Source organism: Dreissena polymorpha, chromosome 13 (assembly GCF_020536995.1).
Source record: "Dreissena polymorpha isolate Duluth1 chromosome 13, UMN_Dpol_1.0, whole genome shotgun sequence".
In the NCBI taxonomy this organism is placed as follows: Eukaryota; Metazoa; Mollusca; class Bivalvia; order Myida; family Dreissenidae; genus Dreissena; species Dreissena polymorpha.
The window spans coordinates 50,567,900-50,584,613 of NC_068367.1; the positions used below are offsets into that span (position 1 = coordinate 50,567,900).

The 16,714-nt window shown below is 34.9% G+C and overlaps 1 protein-coding gene across 2 annotated transcripts in view; it reads right to left on the minus strand.

The window, feature by feature from the left end:
- The window catches only part of LOC127855323 (fibroblast growth factor receptor 3-like), an 81,507-nt gene extending 65,942 nt beyond the window's left edge, over nucleotides 1–15,565 (minus strand). Inside the window, exon 1 of one of the 2 annotated variants that reach the window (XM_052390798.1) lies at nucleotides 15,441–15,565. The gene's annotated coding sequence lies outside the window, so the exon portion shown is untranslated. The remainder of the gene's footprint in view (nucleotides 1–15,440) is intronic. The other variant, XM_052390802.1, reaches the window with a different exon arrangement.
- Between the last annotated feature and the right edge of the window lie 1,149 nt (nucleotides 15,566–16,714).

Sequence of the window (16,714 nt, forward strand, 5' to 3'; positions counted from 1 at the left end):
AAATAACAGTATTCAAATTGTTCATAAATGCATGTTTAACTGCATTTTTAAATTTATATTATTGAGTGATATAGAATCATATCACTGTAAAAAAAAACTCAATAAAGCAATTATTAAGACCAAATAATATTGGCTAGTTTTGAGAAATTTGTCAGATTATTTGTCATTTCTACTCTTTGAATGACGTCATTGACTTTTAATGGAATGTTCCCACGTGTTTTTTACTGCGTTTTTGGATTAAAGTTTTAATTTGTAATTCTGTTTCTCTGTTTGAGATATTTGTTAAAGCGGGTATATACGATTTTGTCAAATATTTATGAATTTATATAAACTGTGTAAAAAACTTATTATATATATATTTCAATATAAATTAAAATAAAAGTTAAGAAGAACATGTGTCGAAAAATGCGAAATAAGCCAGATATTTAATTCTGAAATTGAAAACGGCTGTACAGCCGAATTCGCCAGCATGTATACCATACAGGTACGATGTGCATCTAAACTTACGAGGGGTGTTCCATAAGTTCGTGGATTTTCGCTATAACTTTCATTTGGTAACATAAATGGACAAACAAATAGCATGTTAAGAATATTTCGTCCTTTCCAAATCTTCTCTCCAAATATCATGGAAATACATAAAACAATAAATATATATCAGAGATTTAAACATGTGCACAATGCGCACACCGACGCACGTGTAACGTTTCTGTTCAACGTCAATGACGTTATGAAGTTAACAACGGTCAAATCTTTTCCACATAATCACCTCCAACGCGAATGCACTTTATGTGTCGGGAAATCCACTTGTCAAAAGTGTCTCTATACCAGTCAGCGTCAAAAGACGACACGATTCGCTTTGCTGCAACTGTAAGTTCCTGTTTACTTGCAAAGCGAATACCGCGCAACTGTGATTTAACTTCCGGGAAGACGCGGAAGTCCATAGGGGCCAAATCCAGGCTGTAAGGAGGACTTAGGCGCTGTAACGTGAAATTTGCCGTAAATTCTGTTTATCAACGACATTTAAACCAAATTTAAATTCGCGTAACGCTCATACTTATAATAAAATACACGCGTGCGCCGCATGTCGTTACTGAGGTCTCCATGGCAACGCGTTTCAAATGCGCTTTATGGAATTCCTGCATTTTTAGCTTATATATAAAGTCCGTGATAATTGGTTTGTATAATATGTAAATTTCATTGACTTTTACCAGCAAACTAATAGGTTATAGCGAAAATCCACAAACTTCTGGAACACCCCTCGTAGTTTAACGGTTTATAATACAAAGACGAATGCTTCGGTTATTGTAGGAAAATATGTACGTCACTATCCGCTCGGGGCGCTAATTTGTCTTTGCTGCATTTTATGAAATTCGGCTTTAATGTTCGGCTTTTAAGCTCAGTACTCAAATATATTATGACTGAAATTTAGCAGTGAGATTCTGACTGTTTTAAGTTGTACAAAACATCATGCATAACAATAAATGACCAACATGTGAAAAATGGCTGTATTGGTTCTCGGCAGCCATGACAAATAACAAAAGCCGCTTGAAAAACTGTAAACGAGGTCGGGAGCCTCGAATGGCATTCTATACATAGATGGTTACGTCAATACACTATTGTCGCTAAGACTGGCGTGTACACAATGCCTCGACTGGAATTGCATCAGCAGTAAGTGATGCGTAGCAAATCCTGTGGCTATCAGTAGATCACATAACCGATAATTGCACACAGTAAACAATGGCAATATTAGTGACAGCATTGCGCACATGCGCTGCAGATTATCAAAGGAGAAAATATTGGAAAATGTCGGCGATATCAAGCATCGTAGGGCGACATGGTCGCCTACGTCGCCCTCTAGGATGAGGCCTGATAAACCAACTAGAAATAATTTGTATTTGTATTTACTCCGCAATTCAGTAACTTCATTTTACAGTTATAATTCACTAAAAAATGCATGTTTATATCATACAGATAGCACAGAATTTCATGCAAGTCACAGTCAATTAGTTAAAAGTATAGCAGCGATTTTCCTCCTTCTTTATAAAGTACCGGTAAACAGTACTTTCCCAATCAAGCAAAAATTCCCAAATTCCCAAATCGGCATCTGAAAAAATCCCAATCAACGTCCGAATTTTTTCTCAAAACGACCAAAATTTTCGTAACAAAACCTAACTTTCGGCGAGCGAACAAAGAAAATCGTATAGTTGTGTGTAACCACGCTCTCGATTAATTTGGGGTTTTATTATTCAGCGCGTGCAATCAATAGTGTCGTTACTGTTTCCGGTTCTTTTGTCAGGCAGCCAGCGTACTGTTTTATGTCGGTTTGTAACCTTGCCTCTGTGGAAAGGGTGTTCAGTCTAATGAACAATCTTTGCACAAACAATCGGGACCGTCTATCACACGACACATTGACAGCACTAATGATGCTGTGCAGAGAGGTATGCCAGCAACTGATAGATGATCAAACATCAAAGATTGTTGAAATTTTCAAAAAAATGAAAGACAGAGACATTGCTTAACAAGAGATTAAAACAACTTGTAATTGATTTTGTGTGTTCTTTATAATATTTTGTTATTTATTTCAACTTAATTACTTAATTGTCATTAAGGCATGCCTGCAAATGATTCTTTTAATGGGTATGTTCAATTAAGTATGAACTGTATGATGTATTCAATAAGACCCAAACTTCACAAGGCGATTTTCCCAATTTAAGGATTTCACGACTCGATTTTTCCCCATTTTGAGGTTTTCACGACTCAATTTTTCCCAATTGGACCGGTACGGGTACTTTCCCCAATTGGACAAGGAAAATTGCTGAATAGTAATCGATTATTTACGTAAACAATAGCTGAGATTTAACACACACCTATAAAATAAAGATTGTATTTACTTTTATAGCTTAATTTTGCTTGCCAGATAATAAGCTGTCGTAAACTCAGTAAGCTTTTCTTTTACGCAACGTAATCTCAATTCGGGACTTTGCACCTAGCAACAGCAGTGCCCTGAAAAATGATTGGTCGATAAATCAACAAGCTAGACAACTTGTACATCCGTCTAAAAAAGTACTGCTGTTGTCTTTCAGAGTTTCTTGTGTATATTGATATTACAAGAACCAATTCGTCAAATTAATTGTGCGTCCCATGGGACGCAAATAAACACATGACGGGTCCTGACTTGCATTTTATGAGTATTTGACGCAGAATATCGCGTCCCGTAAAACCCTGCAAAAGTGCATGAACTGAAAGTGAACAAATAAAATGAGCACTGAAACTATGCATTTCAAGCCAAAATGCATGCAAATGAAAATCTGAATTGGTTTCGTGCAATTTTTACCAAGCAATTTAAAAGACCCAAAATTCCAAACCTGACAATTTGGCAAACCAATTTCATTGTTTTTTTCGCAAATATTTCCCAAATGGTATGGTATCGAACCGGTACTTTTCACAATTAGGCAAAAAACTGCTGTATCAACGCTATCGATTATTTATTATTTTACAAACAATACAATTTAAACAAAAAGCAAAAAATATAAAGACCAAAGGTTAATAGTTATGTTTATAATTATTCATAGTCATATATTTATCAAGTTTTTGTGATGTAACAACTTTATGAAAATTACCCGCGTCTCAACAAGGCCGCATAAAGCATAAACATAATATTGAACAAAAACTTTAATTCTCAATTTTAGGCATTTATTAGCAAAACAACAACACTAAATTTCCTAATTTTGGTTAAAACACCACAATATCTAATACAAAGGGACCTTGCCTCATTCCGATAATCAGGGTCTTCCCCAGGCCATTTAAGCGCCCCTTGCCGGGGCGCTTGAATTTCGAAATCAGAGTCCCCGGGGCGCTTGAAATTTTCCGATCAGTGTATTCTTCAGTAAAAGAAAGTGGAGATTGTCCAAAAAAAATCAAGGTTTCCCTATCAGTGTATCAATATTCCCTGTTTTAAAAGAGCACTCGGTACCTACTTTCACAAGTAATCGCCATAAACACCACGTGGGGTAATGGATAATCCACTGATAAGAGAATAGCATGACGCGCGTATCGATTATTCTAGCCACATTACACGGTCATTTAAATGCTGACAAGGATGTATCTGGTAACTTTCCAGTCGTCAAACTGTGAAGTTCATCGTCCAATCGGTTACGCGAATGCTTATGAGGGCGGGGTTAACTATCGACCATGATTTTTAATTGACGTCGGGCATGAAGTAGGAGTTTATCGCAGCTTGATTAGCAATAAGTTGTACCATTTGAGTAATATAAAACCGGTAATTAGTACAGTACAGAACATTAAAGACGGTTTCGGGCATCATCATCACACCTTTTTACTGTAAACAAGTGTTACCTATGACTCATAATTAATATGAGAAATTAATTTCAAGTGGTAAACAATTAATTATTATAGCGAGTAAGTTGTTCAAATGACTCCCGGTTACAATTATGTGATAACACTATTTATTTAATTCCAGTACATGTATATTTCAACATGTCCATTTATAGAACTGATTCACCTCGTTTTTCTGACATTTATTCGACACGTAATGCGCTTTAACAAATTTTCGTTGAATTAATTACGCACACTTGTAAATGTTTCGTCCGATAATCGATAGTTAGAAGACTGATGATGGCAACCGGCCGTGATCCTCGTGGACAACGTGAATTTCATGCATAATTCCGTCAAAACATTTATTCGACTCGTAAAGTGTGTAAACAAATTATCGTTGAATTTATAACGCAACGGTTAATATTTGTTGAAATCTCAAATATGAATAATTAAATTTGTAATCCGAAACCCATTACCGTAAGTCGATGTTAACGCGTTTTTAATCCGAAACACACTTCCGAATGTAAATGTTACCGCAACGTTAAATATTTTTGCTTCAAATTAGCAGTGCAAATTTATTTTGTGTCGAATCTTTTTCTCAATTAAAAAGAGCGCGAAAATTATGCAGCATGTACAACGTCGCGTCTATTGCATACAAATGGTGTGTATTGAGCGTTTTAACAAGCACACAACAGGTCAGGGGATTGACGCATATTCAGAGGCAATATTTCATCAAATCTTTAAATAGTCACTTAAAAAATGGCAAGGTTTGTGTTAAAGAAATAACTGAAAGCTTTTATCGTAAATATTTAACAGAAAGAGATTGATAAAAACGGAATAAACGGGATTATCGGGTAATAAATAGAAACTTGAAAAATAGTAAGTATACAGTAATAGAGTCGGGTTGAAACGGATGTATTGGGGAATCGTTCGAGACGGGATTTTACTATCTGTGCGGAAAAGTTTTAAAACAATTAAACAATATAACAAAATATATTTTTAAATGACTGTTTTTTTTTTTGAAGAGTCATAGCGCACCAAATGACGTCTTTTGACGCTGTTTTTCTTTGAGTTATAACGCACCACAGAACGTGAATTGACACGTTAAATTAAAAACAAGAGCACCGCCTTGCGGGTGCAGACCGCTCATCTATTTTCTTTTTAAAGGTGAAGGGACTCTCATTTTCAATCACAAAGGAGGGAGGAGTGGAGTGAAGAGGGGTGTATAGTGTGGGGTTGTGGACATTTATTACATTATCTTCCAAAAAAGCGAAAAAAAAAATAATAATAAAAAAATCGGGGGGGGGGGGGGGGGGGGGGGGTATAGTGTGAGGGTGTGGTGATAATTTGTGAGATGATCTTAAAAAAAAAAGAAAAAAAAAAAAATCAAAAAAAAAATTTGGGGGGGGGGGGGGGTGGGGGGTGGGGTGGGGGTATAGTGTGAGGGTGTGGTGGTCATTTGTGAGATGATCTTATAAAAAAAAAAAAAAAAAAAAAAAAAAAAATAGGGGGGGGGGGGGAGGGGGGGGAGGGGGGGGAGGGCACGGGGGATGGTTTGGGTGAAGTCTATTGTGGTATGTCAGGTAAGAGTAGTTTCATCAAAGTATCAATCAAATCTAATCATAAATAAAGAAGTTATGGCAATTTTAGCAAAATTTAATAATTTGACCTTGAGAGTCAAGGTCATTCAAAGGTCAAAGTAAAATTCAAGTTGCCAGGTACAGTAACCTCATGATAGCATGTAAGTATTTGAAGTTTGAAAGCAATAGCCTTGATACTTCGAGTGGATCGAAACACAAAATTTAACCATATATTAAAAGTTACTAAGTCAAAAAAGGGCCATAATTCCGTAACAATGACAACCAGAGTTATGCAACTTGTCCTTTTACTGTACCCTTATGATAGTTTGTGAGTGTTCCAAGTATGAAAGCAATATCTATGATACTTTAGGGGTAAAGTGACCAAAACATAAATCTTAACCAAATTTTCAATTTTCTAAGTATAAAGGGCCCATAATTCCGTCCAAATGCCAGTCAGAGTTACATAACTTTGCCTGCACCGTCCCCTTATGATAGTTCATAAATCTTGCAAGTATGAAAGCAATAGCTTTGATACTGTAGGAATAAAGTGGACCTAAACACAAAACTTAATCAAATTTTCAATTTTCTAAGTATAAAAAGGGCACATAATTCTGTCAAAATGCCAGTCAGAGTTACATTACTTTGCCTGCACAGTCCCCTTATGATAGTTAGTAAGTGTTGCAAGTATGAAAGCAATAGCTTTGATGCTTAAGGAATAAAATGGACCTAAACACAAAACTTAACCAAAATTGTCAATTTTCTAAGTATAAAAAGGGCACATAATTCTGTCAAAATGCATGCCAGAGTTATCTAACTTTGCCTGCCCAGTCCCCTCATGATAGTAAGTAAGTGTACCAAGTTTGAATGCAATAGCATTGATACTTACTGAGAAAAGTGGAACTAAACGCAAAACTTAACCAAAATTTTCAATTTTTTAAGTATAAAAAGGGCACATAATTCTGTCAAAATGCACGCCAGAGTTATCTAACTTTGCCTGCCTAGTCCCCTCATGATAGTAAGTAAGTGTACCAAGTTTGAATGCAATAGCATTGATACTTTCTGAGAAAAGTGGACCTAAACGCAAAACTTAACCGGACGCCGACGCCAACGCCAACGCCAACGCCGACGCCGACGCCAAGGTGATGACAATAGCTCATAATTTTTTTTCAAAAAATAGATGAGCTAAAAATCAAGGTCGGGAGGGGACTCCCCTCACGAACCCACCCCCGGGGCGCCTGAACAAATTCCTGGGGAAGGCACTGGATAATGGTGAAAAAACCACACACTGCTAATGTTATCCGAAAGCAAAAATTCTTTAAAAATTGCCTAAAATATTATATTTTCTAAAAAATAAGATTTTACCAAGAAGTTTCATATCATAAACTTGGTTTACTCCTATAAATATGAGGTCGATTTACATCGATCTCATATTGTTTAACGTTATTTTGCAATAGCATCGTTCCGACATGAATTCATGTCGGAAGCTTTAACGGCATCAAATTCATATAACAGCACAGAATAATCATGCAATAAATTATTAAACATAAAATATAAACATTATTTTACTTATTGCATTAGAAAAATGTTTATACAAACTTACAAGTAATGATAGTCCAGACCTTAAAACACTACCACTGTTCAAATTCCATATTGTTGCCATATAGCACTGTGTAAATTGAAAGTTGCATAATGTTACCTCATTGGTCGGTTATAAATACATTGTTTCTCTATATATAGTATTTGATTTAGACGAAAATAATAATTTAAGTGGAATGTCATATTAGTTTTCCATTAAAACTTTGATCTTGCCGTGTGTGTTTATGGACGTTAATAATTATGTTATACTTATTTTTGTATTTCATTAAGAATTAGAACGTGTAGCCCTTTTTGTTAACTGTTTTTAGCAAACGATTCGCGGCTTAATAAGACACGGAAAATAGTTAAAGCGACACTTTCATTTAAAGGTTGAATGTGAACAATATTAAATGAAACCTTTTTTGGTATTAATATATTTTATTGACTTGTTAAATTCGATACTTGAAAAGGTGTTTAGTCTTTAAAAAGATGTCGCTGATATTGTTAATTTTAATAACTGTTAATATGCTTAATGTTGTATAAGAAATCGAATAGTTTCACTGAGTTGTATTCCCGCCTAAAATCCGATATCGTAAAACGCGCAACGGTTAAGAATAAGGTCTGAATAAGTTTAGGTATTCAGATCCGAATATCAGCAGCTGTGCCAGCTGGGAAGCCCCGTTTTGGCTTTAACAACCGCAAGCGAAACAACATACTTTTTTAAGTCTTTCACTAAGACTCCATGATCACAAGTATAGGTCCCTGCTGTGGCGTATGACACCATAGTGTTATTTAGTATTGGTCGGCACAGTATCTGATCATAAAGAGATAATTGGTTTGTGCTGAACACAGGGCAATAAAACCACAGATCTATCAATAAACAAGATTATTGAGATATCTTTTATTGAACACCGCGATAAAAATGCTCAAACCACGGACTCTAGATTACACGGATAAGAAACATGGCAACATTCTCAGAATCATCACTGCTATATGTGTAATCACCTAACAATTCGTCTAAAAATAATTTATATATTTGAGTTGAAGACGATGTACTGTTGCATAAGTCTGAATAAACTATCTGTCTGCCTGTCTAAATCTAAGCCGTCATCGTCCCAGTGAAAAAGATCTGATTTTGAATAGTTGGACATGATGCCCTGATGTCAAAATACGAAATGACCCGCGTAACACCGACCGTGATTTTCAAGAATCTTTAATAAATTGATAATTTAAGGTAAATAACATTTCATATAATTATACATAATTCCCTCGTTGATAATTAACAGCAAACGATGAATGTTTTTGACACCCATTTTATTTCAAGTATGCATGCAAAGCCGAATAAAATCGAGAGGATCCGCTATATACGCTGTTTCATCATAAATTTATCACCCTTTCTGTGTTATAAACAAGAGCTGAAATCGTTAATTTATTAAGATGTATTTATAATAAGCTTTATTGATATGTTTCGTGAACAAAATACCACAATATATTCCATAAAAAATATAATAATCATGGCAAAGGAAATTCAATGGCTGGTTTCTAAACAAAAGCATAATCGCCAAGACCGTAGCATCAGTTCAGTGCGTTAGGAACGCGCGCTTCTTTCTTCCGCCTTCATTCCTTAATTACTTTCGGTTTTAAACAATTTTTTTCTATCGTATACAGAATTCTATTCTCCTAAGCAGTGCTCACGCTGCTGCCAGACATTATCGCCAATGGCGATTATTTTATCCAACTGGCTATTATTTCTTAAAATTGTCTAGAAAAAATGGCGATTATTTTATCCGCCTACATAAAAAAACAAATTGCCACTAAATGTTGTCCGGCGAATGCGAAACGCCTGCAAATCGGGCCATCAAGCAGGAAAAATCGATAACGAGATTACCTGTGTACACACTCGACCCTGTGTATTGTCATACACGCGTCAATAACTTCTGCGACATTGTGGCCTAGAGCATTTTTCTCAATCAGTGTCCGACAGCAGTGATATATTTCGGAAAAAAACGTCTTTAATCTCCCTGTGCTTTACCAATTATCGGTAACTGTTAGATCTTTGTTAATTTTTCGCCAATTATTATTTAATCGTCATTATTGAAAATCGCCGCTAATATTGTTGGCTCCGCTGGTTTTGTTTTGCACGCCGTTTTTTCTGCAATTAGATTACGTTGAACATTGCTTGATGAAATAATTATTTAATCGCCATCAACTAATTATCCCCGTAATTACCGCTGTTTGTCGTCTGCTTTAACATAATGATTCCAATTTTTAACCAGGTAACCTGGTTTTCCCAATTCAAAGGGACCCGGCATATGCCATGGTCAGCTAATTTTAACGAAACACGTGTTTGGAATTACACTAAGGTGGTGTATTTTAACTCACGCGCTGTGACGTTAATTGATGTAAACATGATCGGCATTGCGAAAGTGTTATTTTTGGAATAAATCATTTACAATTGATATTGGCCTCTGCCTACAATATTGCGGCCGATGGCAAACGCCGTATTAAGAGATAAAGTAGTCGAACGATATGCACATTTTAGATTATGCATATTAATATTTTATATTATGCATATTTCATGTGCAAAACGCGTACAATTTTTCGGATTACCGTTTTCGGATACTGTATTTTTTTCGTCCATTATGATTTATTTTCGAAGTTCATAACAGCAAAAATAGAATGACGAATACACATGCGGTGATACGGAAGGTGTGGTTTATAATATTTCGAGTATTCACCAAAAATTGCAATTGGAAAAACTATAAAAAATAGTATAATTAGTGCTCTGGGTGGGTTGGGGCCTCTGCCCTTAATTCTTATGTGTATGTAACTGTAGCTGAGATCTGGTTTAAGTCACACCCACAACATTGATTGTATTCTTTATTGTAAAGCCATGATAATATTTTATAAGAAAATGACACACTGATATTATGCTTGTTTTTGAGTATATATATATATTATAACTTAAATCAATAGATATACATTTAATAAAACATAGATAAAATGAGATTCATGGTTTTTTCTTTCTTTTTGCCTTCAGTACCGTTTTGCGGAAAAGTCCGCATATGTTTTGGCTATTATTTTTTTAAGGAAAAAAAATATGGCTATTATTTTCTGAAGGCCAGAGTGAGCACTGCCTAAGCAAGATGTCATTTTTAAAACTGAACTCCAAATATAAACGCTACAAATTGGTATTAAGTACGAACATGTCAACCGTAAATCTAGATTCTAAAACTCCAATACGGTATGATATTTGCAAAAGTTAAAGTTATAACTCGCCTGGCTGTCGAAATCAGAAGAAAAACTTAATATATGTTTGTATATCTGTTTACTACGTAACGTACAGTACAGGCAACGTGTACTTTGACAAAAACGCGTGTCCGCGGTGTTCAATTTTCCCGATGGGTGACATTTCGCGGGGGCGGACACTCTACTGACCGCGGTGTTCGGCGAACACCTGAAATCGCCGCAATTGCACGCTATCATTAACTGGAACACCCGTGATCACCGCAATGCCGCGCGGCCATTGATACATGTAATACCTGTCTGCGATGGTCATTCAAGAGTTTTAAATTTACATGTACATGTACAATGTACAAATGAACATAATAAACTTCATGTATGTGCAAATTTATGCGTACTTAAAGTGATATTATGGGCAACTAACAGTATTTGCAATATACAATGTAGGTGTGTATCGTAACCGTTGTTTATTTTTTGTGTTTTCGCTCGATATACACTTGTATTTGTTAATGCAGCATCAACATAATTAAACAATATCCCGAAAAGAAAAATAATCCATTTGAATATCAACCGTACTTTCGTTTTGACAACTTACGACAGAAATGAATCGATGTACGATGCGAGTCTAAATGTAGTTTTCTAGCAGATTCTTTCATACGACACAATGACACAATTTGGTTTTACGGATCATTTCAGCTTAGAAGGATGGGTGAGTCATGTAACATATCGAAAATAATATATATTTTTTATAAACAACCGGTAACAAGATGAGTTGTAGATAATTTCAGATACCACATTCATTATAACTTATTGTTTTCACCCGTTTCTTTTCAGCTCAATTCAACAGTAACAAAATGCCCATCACTTTAAATTCGGACAGCACGTAAAGTCGGAAACGTAAATAAAGCGCTTAGATCATCAAGTCTATTAACTGGTATGGTGTTAAGCAATTCAATCGCCGTTTTTTAACAACACATATCGAGTTATAAAGAAAGTGAGTATTAAATAATTTATTTATTTGCGTCTGCCTGTACTGTCTGAAATAACGTACTGCATCAGTATGCTACGAAATTTAGAAATTGTCAACTGTCGATTGCAACGACTGCAATCGTAAACTGTTGGTTTTTTCTATTCATATTATACACATGTATTTTAACAGATTATATTTTGTGTCTTTCAGGTTTCTTCCATTTCAGCACTGGACTCGTTTGTTGAAATAACGTTCTTTAAGATCTTTGAAAGAAGTTCAAAATTAGTAAATATATCGCACAAATTAGCGCCCCGAGTCGATTGTGACGTACATATTTTCCTACAATAACCGAAGCATTCGTCTTTGCATTAGGATCGAAGTTAGTGTTCGTGTGTCGTATGAATAGATATCGTTGCAGGAATTCAAATAAACCGTTAAACTAAGTTTAGATTCACATCGTACATGTATGGTTTACATGCTAGCGAATTCGGCTGTACAGCCGTTTTAAAATTCAGAATTAAATATCTGGCTTATTTCGCATTTTTCGACACGTTCTTCTTAACTTTTATTTTAATTTATATTTAAATATATATATAATAAGTTTATTACACATTTTATATAAATTCATAAATATTTGACAACAACGTATATACCCGCTTTAAATGAAAGGGATCAATAATTTACGTTTATATTTAATTATTTTATTTTTAGCGAACACGATGAACACCGCGGTAGATATAATGGGTCCGCGGTGATTCGCGGTGTCCACCTTATTGAAAACGGCCCCCGCGAATATTTGATCTGAACACCCATCGCGGGGGTCGTTTGGTAAGCGAACACCGTAAAATGAACACCGCGACGAGTGGCGTTTGTCAAAGTACACGTTGCCTGTACTGTAAGCTTTCTAATGATATATAATTTGTCAAAATCGGCCGAGAAATGAAACTATAATTCAACAAAAGACGTGAGTGGGTACATCAAAGTGTATAACCTCGGCGCTTCGCTGTACGCTAATTGTACAAGATCGATAGCCACAACACGGTAAAACGCGCGGTGGTAAAACATAAAACATAAAATGTGTATTTCTTGTGTTTATCTCGCTATAAATCCATTAATAACAACGGGAGTATACTAAAACGTATATTTTTTTAAAGAGGAATTAATAAGCAACAAGATAACGTATAAACCAATAAAATCGGATGAATAGTTTTTGCATAAGATTGAATTTACGACAGTAAGGGTCAAATACTCGAATCATCTCCTATCAATATACACTCCGTGATACAACTGGTAGTTTAAACACACACATATAGGTTTCATTTAATTAAAAAGTACAGAAAGCTAAAAAGTGATGTGGTTTGTTGTACAACAACAATTGGTTTTGTGTAACCTATTCAAAAAATAATTTCGTTCAAGATAATTGAATGTAATTCTATAAACGACAAACACACTTCGTGTGTTGTGTATGTTTATTTTTAAAAATGTACATAAGTGGTTTAAAAGCACAATTTTTACACATTTAAGAGGTAATCGCTCACATTTATGTCTAATTAATTATAATTTTATGCATTAGCAAAGATTTAACGAGAAAAACTGAAGTTTAAGCAGGGCTCAGCCTAGGTTCAAACTTGAGGGAGAAGTGACTTCTCCCTGAGCTGAAATTAGGGAGAAGTGAGGCTACTATAAGGAGAAGTGATTTCTGTTCGGCGTTTAATAAAATCTTTGCTTGTTTTATACCCCTCATTACACCAAGCCTTAGTATCATCATCAATGACAAACAAATACTATTTTCAAATTCAATAAATCCTTACAAAAGTCATATTAAGTCACAAAAATCAATTCATACAAATAAAACTTGTGATTTCCATGTGCATCATAAAAATAAACAGTACTTTAATAATGCAATGACAATCCAAACCCTATTTACATCATAATGTATCGATACATGATAATTAGTCAGTGATTTTTTTCACCCAATTGGGAACAGGTCCGGTACCAATGCCATTGGGAATTCTTCGCGTCATGAAATCACCAAATTGTGGTAAAAACGAGTCTTAACAAAACACAATCTTAATGCATGGGACATATAGTATATCTATTACTGTTTATCCGAATTGTATACATATCCGAAATATGTACTCTTGAGAATGCCTTACCTGTTTCATTTAATAATCCAAATTGTCCTTGTTGTTATTGGTTTAACAAACCTTATTACACGTACATGTTTGTTAAATCCAGTTAATGCTTTCTCCATTATTGAATCACCATTACTTGTAATTTGAATCGCCAGCTTTGAATTGAACGCGGGTTGAATGTTACAATTCATCTGCCATGTGCAATGTCGAAGGTCATGAGTCATGACGTAGCAATTTTATTCTACTCTGATAATTTATATCTAATCGAGGAAATGTGTTTTCTCAATGTCTATTGTGTAGTATTAGGACTTGTTAGTATAAAAATGAACTGTGATTCCAGTTTATATAAGATGGGTGTTTTTCATAATTAGCGGTGGATTTACAAACTGTCAAAACTCGCTGGACTTTTACAGTAGTGGATCTACGTAATTAACAGACCTTTGATCAATTTTGTTTTTCTTTAATAATTTTTCTGACTGCCAAAAACATGTAATTAACGAATGGTCAATCAATTATCACGTAATCATAAGACAACTTACAGCACGCGCAAAGAGGTTGCGGTATATAAAATAAAGTCGTTTACGTATGGATACGGTAGATAAAATTATGGAAATTAGCACTACAGTTTGCACGGGTGGGTTGTAAGTTTTTGTTTATATAGTACTGAATTAATGTCTTACAAAATAAATTGAACATCGACTGGATAATTAGTGTTTAAGAGTTTTGAAACACGAAACAAGTAAACAGTAGAACATACTAGAATAAATCGTATTCATATTTACTGTTGGGAATGTGTTGCGCGTGTAAACTTTTTTGAGCGTAAATACATGTCTATAACGACGTCATTTCATCGCTCAGGTAAACTACTGCATATGTATGTACAATGCGCGCGATCTCATTAGTAACTATCGATGTAAATGTACCGCTTAACTCCTCCTGCAAGGCGTGTACTAATTGGGCTTGCAGAACAGAGAACTATCCAAACTGTCGGCGAAATGACACTCGCTATGATCTTTTGATCTAAACCGTTATTGTTTGGAGTGGATGCCCATGTATGCTAGTTGCCTGGATAAGCTTTCACAGCAGTCGATCTTTTGCTGTGATAATAAAGTGATAACATAACAAGCGTCATCGGTGACTTTATGATATGTGAAAATAGTGAATTTTTAGAAGAAAAAGTTGAGAGAGAAAAACGTTGATGTAAAAAAAGAAGGCGAAGTCAACTTCTCCTTCATGTAATTTAAGGGCGACATTATTATGTGCCGGGCGAAGATGTCGCCCACGTCGCCCTCACGGACGAGCCCTGGTTTAAGTTGAACTCAATTTGCTACAGGAAAACGACGGTAGCCGTTTAGACGTAAGCGGGGTAGCTTACGTCTAATTATTTGGACTAAAACTTGGTTGCGATACAATTCGACGCGAACCAATGATATGCATGCAATCCCCAGCAATTTATGTACTGCAACTAACAACTGTATGTGTAAATTTCGGTACGTAATAGTAAGGTGCGATTAATACACTTATCCATTTAATTTCTCACATACACGAACATAGTCATATTCATCTTGCATTCACTAAAAGCTAAAATTTATTCGTCAATACCTGCAAGTGTGTTTCTTAATGCAGCATTCCCATTTGGTGCATTTCATCGAAATATACTTAAGACTCTGCAAATTGCAAGTAAACAATGGCACTGGCAGCAACAAAACCGAAATCGCAAGTAAGCACAGTTTGAACGAAAATATCTCGAGATGAATAAACACCGGCTTATCCCGTACAGCGAATAGTGTTCAACAGTTAAATTAAAAACATTATTTAATATTTAAGGAAATCATCGGAACGTTTTAATTACTGTTAAATTCGGATAAAGAGTTTTGATAATGTAAATTTAATAATGAGATTGATGATAGTGAGGATGAAATTTTGTCATTTATGAATGTTTATTTCTAATAACAACCAATACTAGGTGCCTTTAAGTTAGACTGCTAACAATACCTAATATGGTTTGTTATCCAATCACATGACATGTATCTTATTTAATCAATTCTACGTGGACTGCAATACCAACGCAAATCTTCCAGTGAAATGCAAGTTGACACACAATTTGACCTCATTCTCGATTTGTTTATGATAACAGAAGATCGTTAATTGTGTTCCTAAATTATAATGTCTCTGCCATTCAGTTTGTCTGCGTGTAAAAAAAATCCCATAGTTTATCAATCATTATTCACGTGTTGCTCTTTTATATCACAGTAGTATAATTGTAAGCGAGTCATTGCAGCTTGTTAAGAAACAAAACATTAAAGAAATCCTTAAACATTTTAAAGAAATATAAGTGTAAATGCCTCACATTCTATATGGAAAAAAAAGAACAAACAACAAAATTTTAAATGATTGTTCTTTAAATAGCACGTTTTTATGAAATGTAACTGGAGCTTAGCAGTCAAACCGATATTTTGAAATGCTAGAACAAACATAAATATTGGATAACATAAATGCATAGTTTGCAACTGCCCCATGTATGTTATGATAACAATTTAGAGAACAACCGCGATGTTACATGCTTTCATAATTTAAGGCATGCGAAATTGATCACTTAACACAGTCTTTCGTTGACACAATTTTCGGAAAATACATGTAAATTAACTTTTGGGAAAATAACAAAGACGTCAAAAGTCATAAATACTGATATACAATCGAAACCGTTGTGCACATACTTAAGTTGAAGATGAAAAGAATACAAACATACACCAAGACTGGATAACACATTTAAAGCCTAGGATTCCGACATAATACTATTAAATACGGAATCAATTAAAATTGGAATTCACTTATATTAGAACAAGTTTCTGCCTTTTCTGAAGATTAGAGTCACT